The 9403-nt window shown below is 41.7% G+C and overlaps 1 pseudogene across 1 annotated transcript; it reads left to right on the top strand.

The window, feature by feature from the left end:
• Positions 1–8469: 8469 nt before the first annotated feature.
• Positions 8470–9180, top strand: LOC308439993 (SWI/SNF-related matrix-associated actin-dependent regulator of chromatin subfamily E member 1-like; annotated as a pseudogene). Its single transcript has one exon. The product of its transcript is annotated as an SWI/SNF-related matrix-associated actin-dependent regulator of chromatin subfamily E member 1-like (transcript).
• Positions 9181–9403: the final 223 nt, after the last annotated feature.

The raw sequence follows: 9403 nt of genomic DNA, 5'->3' as shown, positions 1-9403 counted from the left end.
ATGGTGGTCACTCGGCCCTCTTGCTGGGCCGGAAAATACTTGATCCCAGAGATCACCACCCTATCTGCTCAGGAAATCACCAGGTGTTCTCTCCCTGGATCTCTGGTGAGGGTGTGTGGCAGGCTTAGTGCTTACTGGAGGCTCAGGTGGAAGAGTGCTCGCAAAACTTCTCTGGGAGCTCAGCCATCTGCAGGTGGGTCCTGAGTCTTGATGGCAGTCACCCTGCCTTCTCACTGGGCTGGAAAGGACGGGATCCCAGAGTGCACCATGCTATCCTTCCTCTGGGAGCTCCTGGTGATCTCTCCTGTGACAGCCTGTAGGGTGTGTGGCAAGCTCCCTGTGGGCTCAGTGCACTTGTAAGGCTGTTCTGGAGTCTCAGCAATCTGTGGGCGGGTCCTGAATCTTTATGTTGGACACCTGGCCCTCTTGCTGGGCTGGAAAGGCCACTTTTCAATTCTTGATCTTAGAGCATAAGCCATTGGTGTTCTGTTCAGGAAAATTTCCCTTATGCCTATGTGTTCTAAGCTGTTCCCCTTCTCTTCTTGTATTAGTTTCAGTGTACCTGATTTTATGTGGAGGTCTTTGATCCACTTGCACTTGAGCTTTGTACAAAGAGATAAGAAAAGATCAATTTGCATTCTTCTGCATACTGGCTGCCTGTTGAACCAGCACGATTTGTTGAAGATGCTTTTTCTATTGAATGTTTTTAGCTCCTTTACCAAAGATCAAGTGACCATTGGTATGTGGGTTCACATCTGAATCTTCAGGCCTGTTCTATTGATATACCTGCCTTTCTGTGCACCAATCCCATGTGGTTTTTCTCACGATTGATCTGTAATACAGCTTGAGGTCAGGGATGGTTGTTGCCCTGAATGTTCTTTTATTGTTGAGTATAGTTTTTGCTATTCTGGGTTTTTTTGTTATTCTAAATAAATTTGCATATTGCTCTTTCTTAATCTATGAAGACTTGATTTGGAATTTTGATGGGGATTGCATTTATATTTGGTTGGTTTCAGCCTTGAGTTCGACTATTTCCTGCCTTCTGCTCCTCTTGAGTGAGTTTGCTTCTTTTTGTTCTAGAACTCTCAGGTGTGCTGTTAATTTGCTAGTGTAAGATCTCTCCAGTTTCTTTACTAGAGCAATTAGTGCTAGGAGTTTTCTTCTTAACACTTCTTTCATTGGGTCTCATATATTTGGGTATGATGTGTCAAGATTATCATTAAATTCCAAGACCTTTTTCATTTCTTTATTATTTTTTCATTAAAAAAATGTCATTTAGTAGAGATTTGTTCTGTTTCCACTTGTATGTGGGCTTTTTTGTTGTTGTTGTTTTTGCTGTTGTTGAAGAGCAGCAGCCTTAGGCCATAGTGGTCTGATGGGGTGCATGGAATTATTATAATCTTCTTGTTGCCTGAGTCCCCACACAGCTGCCTCTGCTCCTGGGTTGGGCTGGGCATGTTTGTTTAGGTGAAAGGGGAAGCCTCAGGCCAGGAGGAAAAACCAGTTCTGCTGCTTCTGCTGCTTTGCTGCCCTGTTCCTTGTCTGCTGTGAGATGGTGGCTGAGCTGAGCTGGCAGGAGACTCCAATGGTGGTGTGCAGGAAAACTTTGGGAGAGGGGCAGTGTTAACAGTTCTTATGACAGAATGATTCTTGCACATCATTACTTTTGAACAGTCCACCCCCCCCCCCCATATATATACAGTTTTGGGAACAGTTTAGAGTCAGACAACTGGAGATTTCTTTTGGCTTGGCCTGAGGGCTTGGGGAGACCTTGTCTACATATTTGGGGGTGCTCTTGCTTCTGTCCTGAGTGTGGTCACTTACGGAGAAGACACTTGGGGCATGACTTACACCACTTTACAGAGGACTGTGGTGTGGACTGCCTGAAAGGGCCTGGTTTCTCAGGACAGTGGGAAACACCTGTCATCTCACCTTATGTTCCCAGGAACTTCACTTACCTTGACCCAGAACCAGAGTACTCTTCATGGCCTAATTATTTCACATTTTTGCATTGGTTGAGGGTTGTTTTGTGAGCAATTTTATGGTCAGTTTATTAGAACATACTATGAGGTGCTGAGAAGAAGTTGTATTCTTTTGTTTTAGGGTGAAATGTTTTGTAGATATCTCATAAATCTATTTGGCTCAAAACTTATATTAGTATTACTGTGTCTCTGCTTTGTTTCTGTTTCGGTTACCTGTCCATTGATGAGAGTGGGTTGTTAAAGTCTCCCACTATTATTGTGTGGGGTTCAATGTGTGTTTGAGCTTTAGTAAAGTTTCTTTTATGAATGTGGATGCCCTTGCATTTGAGGCCTATATGTTCAGAAATGTGACTTTCTCTTAGTGGATTTTCCCTTTAATGAATATGAAGTGTCCTTCCTGATCCTGTTCGATAACTTTTGGTTGAAATTCTATTTTATTAAATATTAGGATAGCAACTCCAGTTTGTTTCTTGGAACCATTTGCTTTGAAGACCTGATTTTATTCTTTTACTCTGAGATAGTGTCTATCTTTGTTATTGAAGTGACTTTTTTTGTATGCAACAAAATGCTGGATTGAAGAGTAAAAGGTTGTCAAAGGACACTGATTCCTTGCCCTAGGGCCCTCTCCTCTGCAGGAAATCGCTCCCAGGAAATCCCACTTTCTTGAGATTTGAGTTCCCAAAATAACCACAGAAGGTCTGGATGACCTCTGTGTAATGTTTCAACGCCCTAGGTGTGCCCGAGTGTACTGATAAAAAAATGTATGATTCTTCCCCTTTGAATTTCCTCATTGTCCCCTTTGAATTTTCTCATTCCCCCTGTTCTCTCCCTCTTTTGTGGTTTTTGACTTTATAAGCCCGTTACAAGTTCAGGCCGTTGTCAAACTCCTCTACCCCTGCGTGGTGTATGAGTCTCAACCCCAGCATGCTGGCCTGAGATCTCACTCTGTTTCACTTTCAATAAACTTTCTCGTGCGATTGCAGCAAGTCTGGTCTCAGTGCCTCGCTGGGTGCGCGCCTCTCCTGAGATTTGAGTGAGGGTCTCCTTTCGGGGGTCTTTCAGGATCTTGTTTGCTTTTGTCTTTTTATAGGTGATTTGAGTCCATTAATATTGAGAGACATTAAAGGCAGATGACAGTTGGTTTGTTATATTTGCTTTTTTACCTGGATTTATGTACTTTTGGTTCTTTCCTTTTGGCTTAGTTGTAAGATGCTTAATATCCTGTCTTTTCTTTGGTGTAGGTACCTTTCTTGTGTTAGAGTTTTCTTTCTTGAATCCTTTGTTGGCTGTATTGTTAGATAAATACTGTTTGAATTTGGTTTCATCCTAAAATATTTTGGTTTCTCCATCTATGTTGATTGAGTGTTTTGCTGGGTATAGTAGCCTGGGCTGGTATTTATGTTCTCTTAGAGTTTGCATGATCTCTGTCCAGGCTCTTCTGGCTTTCATAGTCTCTGTTGAGAAGTCTGGTGTAATTCTGATAGGTTTCTTTGTATGTTACTTGGCTCTTTCCCCTCCAGCTTTTAATATTCTTTCTTTGTTCTGTGTGGTTAGTGTTTTGATTATTATGTGATGAGAGGATTTTATTTTTTGGTTCCATTTGTTTGGTGTTCTATAGGCTTCTTGTACCTTTTGACCATCTTTTTCTTTAGGTTGGGGAAGTTTTTGTCTATGATCTTGTTGAAGACACTTTCAGGTTCTTTGAGTTGGGAATCTTCATTTTTCTCTAATCATTCTTAGATTTGGTCTTTTCATTGTGTCTTAAATTTTCTTGATGTTTTGGGCTAGGAGTTATTTATGTTTCAGATTTTCTTTGACAGTTGTGTCAATCTCTTTTAAGGTATCATCTACACCTGAGATTCTCTCTTCTATCTCTTGTATTCTGTTGGTGATACTTCCATCTCTAATTCCTGACTTCTTTCTTAGGTTTTCAATTTCTGGGTTTGCCACAATTTATGTTTTCTTTATTGTTTCTGCTTCCACTTTTAGGTCTTGGACTGCATTAGACACCTATTTGTGTTTTCCTGTATTTCTTTAAGAGATTTTTTGTTGTTGTTGTTGTTTCTTTAAGGGCTTCTACCTCTTTACCTTTGTTTTTTCTGTATTTCTTTCAGTGAGTTATTTATATCCTTCTTAAAGGACTATTTTCTCCATGAGATAGGATTATAGTTCAGCTTCCCAATTTTCAGGCTTGTTGGTGTGTTCTGGGCTTGCTGTGGTGAGAGAACAGAATTCTGATATTAGCCATGTATAGTGCCTTGCATTGCCTATGCTCTTACACTTGCCTCTCACCATCTGCTTATTCCTGGTGTTTACTAGTCTTCAGTCTGCCTCTGTTGTACTTGGGTTGCTACAGGTCTCCTGGTTGCCCTGTAACCCTGGCTATAGCAGACCTCCTGTCAGGTCTTCCAACTGGAGGGTCTTCAGAGGAGCACTCAAACTGTTGTCCTGTGTGAAGCTGTCCTTCTGGGGGGCAGGGTATGGAGTGTGGTTTCCGTTTCCCTATTTGCGAGGCTTGCAGTCTTTTGGGTCAGTTGCCCTGTATGCCACAGAGCTTCAGGGGACACCTTCAGACTGTGGTGTCATTGCCCAGTTGCCCTGAATATAGAGATACTCCTGGGATGCCTTCTAGTTGTGCTGCCCTTGGTGCAGTGGATCTCTTGGGATGTCTCAGAATGTGGTATCAAATTCTCTGAGTGTAGCAGATCTTCTGATATGCCTCAGGATGTGGCATCTATGAGGGAGCAAACTAGCTAACTATCTTAGCAGAAAGGACCAGGCAGAAGGGAAGTGGTATTCTGTGGGCTGGGGAGGAGGGGCTTAGGGGGATAGTGGGTCTGCAAGTCCACTGGGTTCCCAGCAGCAGTTGTTGGACTTCAGGAAGGTTTTTTACCACAAGCTCTGAGTGCAATGTATCACCTAGTATGACTCAGGATATAGCCTCTTCCAGGAAGCAAGCTAACTAGCAGTCTGTCCCAGCAGAAAGGGTCAAGCAGAAGTGTATAGCAATTTCTAAATAGCTATACCACCAAAGAGCTGTCTGTCTCTTTCTCTTACCTTTCTGCTCTAGCCAAATTAACATCAGCATAAGGAATACTATTATGAAATCCTATGACCTTACATAAGAAGTATTTATATGGCCAGTCCCATAAAAAAACATATGTTGACATCACAGTTACTGATACTGAAACAGGGAAACGTGATCTTTCTTTCATGTCATCTTCAGAGGATAGATTTTCACAATTGATTAGCATCCCCAGGACCTGGTGCAACTATTTTGTCTCTGGTATAATGGAAACCGGTCACCAAAATTCAGATGAGACTATGAAAATTTCCTTTTCCTAGCAAAATAATAGAACCAAAGTTGTCTGTATTCTCATGCCCATAACCTGAACTTGTTACCTCCAATACCAAGAATACTTAAGTTAAAGATCGTCAGTAATACTTAGGGCCTGGTAGTCTCAACACCATAATATTGTGATAATACAAAAATGTAGAAAAGTGAGACAGCCTCATCGATACAAGTAAAAAGAGAGCAGAGAAATGAAACTTTCTGGTTCTTAGTTGCAATTTGTAAAAGCTGTGAAAGGCAACCAGAGCTTAGGGAGAAAAATGTTTATATTCATCTCCAAGACATACCAAGGAACATTTGTCTTGAGTAATGGACCAATCTTGAGATTATGGTCTTTTGTTCTAAGATTATGAATAAGTCCTGTTGTAGAACACTATGCTGGTTTAATCCAACAACACATGCTCATAGATGGAATCTCTAAGGGTTTCTTTTTGTAAAATGAAATGCTGGGATATGTGAATGTTGATTACCTGGCTTGGAAAACAGAGGGATGGTTTATTTCTGTGAGGAAGAGAGAGAAAAAACATTTTCTCTAAAATGATCTGAGACCTGAATACTTAACAAATTCCTTGAACTGGGGAAAAAGGAGAAGTTTTCTTACCATGTTACTGATGATGTGGCAAACCCGAAACAGGAAGTTACTTCCCTCAAAATGAGAAAGACAAACAAACCCAAGTCTGATGGTAGAGAACAGGGTCAGATTGCCACAGATGCACAGTTTACTATATTACTAGAACTCACTAGAATCTGCATGCTCAGAGTGCAGCTGTGCCTTGGTGATTTGTGGAAGGTAGGAGTAGACACTTAGGTCTGTAAGGGAAACTATTCCACTTTGAGGTTTAACTTCACATGTACACCCCCCCCCCCAGAGGATCCAATCTGGATCTCAGTGTGAGAAAACACTGAGAGAAAATTTTTCTTTCAGGTCTAACTGAGGAACACAGGACTGAAACACAGGCAGGTGAGTGTCCCCAGACATCACAGGATTTTTATTCTTTACTTAGAAGAACAAACCTCTCTTTTGCTCTCTATTGGGTCAATTCTTCCCAATGGGGATAGGAAAAAGGACTATGAGCTAATGTTGTGATACCCTTGAGTATTCTGTGCAAGGGATATGAGAATAGATTAAATTGTGATTGAATCTGTGATTTCCTTGCAGTACCCATCACCTGGGCTGAACAAGGCTCTGTGGTTGGCGTATATACAACTGTATTTCAGGTGTCCTTGGAGGCCCATAAGTGCCATATGCATAAGTAGGTAAGCATAGTTCCTTAGGATAGACAGTTGCCTCAGAAAACCAGGGATGAGGCCAAGTTCTTGATCCTATATATGGTGGATACCTCTGCAGGGATATGTAAGTGTTACTATATGAACTCTGATGGCTTCTCAGAGCACAGTGATACCATGGGACTTGTAATCAGGGGTGAGAAGACACTCAAACATCTCAGCAAAAGCCGTCTTCTAAGAAGGAAGTCTATTCTCCAGGAATGCTCTCAGAGCTCAATCCTGGGTGACAATATGGGTAGCTCAAGTTTATTTTACACACTGCACCCTTTATTTTAGGAGACTTCAGAAAACACAGCCTGTCAGTCTGGACCAGTTGTGATGTGATCTCAGGTGAGACCATAACAATAAAGTGTAGCTCATGGAAGGGATTTGGCAGATTTATTCTGATCCAGGAAAGAAAACACAATCTCTCATGGTCCTTGAAAATGCCAATTAGTCATTCCAGATGTTTTTAGATCTAGGCTCGCTGATTCCCAACCACAGTGGATTCAGATGTTATGGCAATTTTAAGAACCAGTCCCAAGTGTGGTCAAAATCAAATGGCATGCTTGACACCCTAGTCTCAGATAAGGAATTTAGACCCATCCTTTTTTTAAGTGTATAGGCTCACCCTGATCTCCTCTGTAAGAAAATCTCTGCCTTACAATAAAAGTAAGAAAATTTTCAGTTCAACAGTCTCCCCATTCCATGGAATCATGTCACCAGCATCTCCTCCTTGAGACATTATAACTTAATTAGGGTTGGAAAGTTTGATGAGGTCACACAGTGAATAAAGTGATCAGACATTGTTTCTGTGCTCATTATGACCCTATGTGTATGGTAAAACTTCATAAGCTAAACCAACACAAGGAGGAAAGGGTTTATTCAGTCTTACATTTTACACTTCATCGTCAAGAGTATTAAAGATATTTGTACAGCTAAATGAACTTCAGTGAAGCTAGAACAGTTATTCTGAAGCTGTGTGTTTTACATTGCATTTTACACTTCCACTCAAAAATATCATTTTATTAAACAGGTTTGTATTTGGCATATTGTAATTACTGTGTGTACTCCATTTATAGTCACTCATAATTTCAAGACACGTTTATATGCATGGAGCTCAGGAGTGTCACAGAGCTGATGCTTTCCTTGTAATCTGAACGTCTCACTACTATTTATGTTTCACAGAAAGGTGTTGTTTTGGATGTGACCTTATTTACCTACATACAATCAACTTTCCCCATAATTAGGAAAGCATGGGTGCTTTTGAAAAATAAGATTTTATTAATTCTTTGAGAATCTCATAAAATATGTTTTAATTATATTTATGCATTCTCCCCAGTTCCTCTGCTATTAACCCTTAGCAACCCAACCATTCTGCACATCTAAGAAGATAATTTGAAATGACTATTTTATTCCTCTCTTAGTTATGTTTCCTGTAGTCTTTAATGACTTATCTCTTCTGACAAAAATCTATTGTTTTTTTTACTAGTCTGGTTGTGTTATGTAAAGTTTCAGGTTCTGTATGAAACATGATGAGGAGTAAGAGTCCGTTTCTAACTTTATCAATTAAATATAATATTACTCCAATGCATTCAAATATATCATTAAAAAGATGATATTCTATATTCCTAAGTTTCTGTGAAGGTTTATGAGGAATAGCCATGTCATAATAAAAGTACTGCTTCTGCTGTGACCTCTGCTCTCACTCTTCACCACAGTGTGGCTGTGATGAATGTTTTTAGACGTTGAATAGATGTTACAAAACCATTCCATACATTCATGGTGAACAATTGTATTCACGGATCACTGGAAGACATTGTTATATACTCATTGTGCATCACGGAGCTCTAGTAGAAAAAGTATTAAAATGCACTACTGGACAATGATGATGGCTTTTCAATGAAGCATACAGCCACCGCCCGTTCCCAGAGAAACCACCGTCTCATCAGTGAGATCCTCGGTGAGAGTGTGGTACCTGATGTGCGGTCGGTCGTCACAAAAGCTAGAATGCAGGTCCTCAAGTAACAGGTCCAGACTTTAATGGTTGGTTCATCAGCGGAAACTAGAAGCCGAGCTTCTTCAGATAGAGGAACGACACCAGGAAAAGAAGAGGAAATCCCTGGAAAGCACGGACTCCTTTAACAATGAACTTCAAAGGCTGTGTGGTCTGAGGGTGGAAGTAGACACGGAGAAGATTGCAGCTGAGCTCGTACAGGCGGAGGAACAGGCCCGCAGAAGGCAGGAGGAGAGGGAGAAGGAGGCAGAAAAATCGCTGAGCGCCGTCAAGGCAGCATCGCCCCCTGAGGAAGAGCAAGTCTCAAACAAAGCTGAGGAGAGGAAGGATGAGGAGAACGTGCCGATGGAGACAGAGGAGACACACCTTGTAGACACGGCAGAGAACCAGCAGAAGGGTGAAAAAGGCAAGTGTACTCCTGAGGACAAGGAGAGGGGGCAGGAGGGGTTGACAGCATGGAGGTGTCAGGGACCAGTGACAGTAACCCAGTCTCAGAGAGCAACAGCAGCACAGTGGAGGATCGGCCCACAGGCCCAGTGCCAGAGAACGAGGAGAAGGAGTAATATTGCCTTGTTTTATGCGACCTAATGTTGGAATATCTAAGCCAATCCCTCCATCAGCTACGCGTTAGCTACACTGCCCGCTAGTGCTCCAACTCCGGGAGAGAGACACGCCCCCTTTTGCTATGCTAATTGGCCCAGACACAAGCCTACTTCCACAGCCTGGCCTTCCTGTCTCCAGCTGCTTCAGCTTACAGACTTCACCCTAGGGGGTGCCTTTACCCTG

The sequence above is a fragment of the Micromys minutus genome (genome assembly GCF_963924665.1).
Source record: "Micromys minutus genome assembly, chromosome: 30".
Lineage (NCBI taxonomy): Eukaryota > Metazoa > Chordata > Mammalia > Rodentia > Muridae > Micromys > Micromys minutus.
Note: the sequence above shows the minus strand (reverse complement) of the source record. Positions and strands in the feature narration are given on the sequence as shown.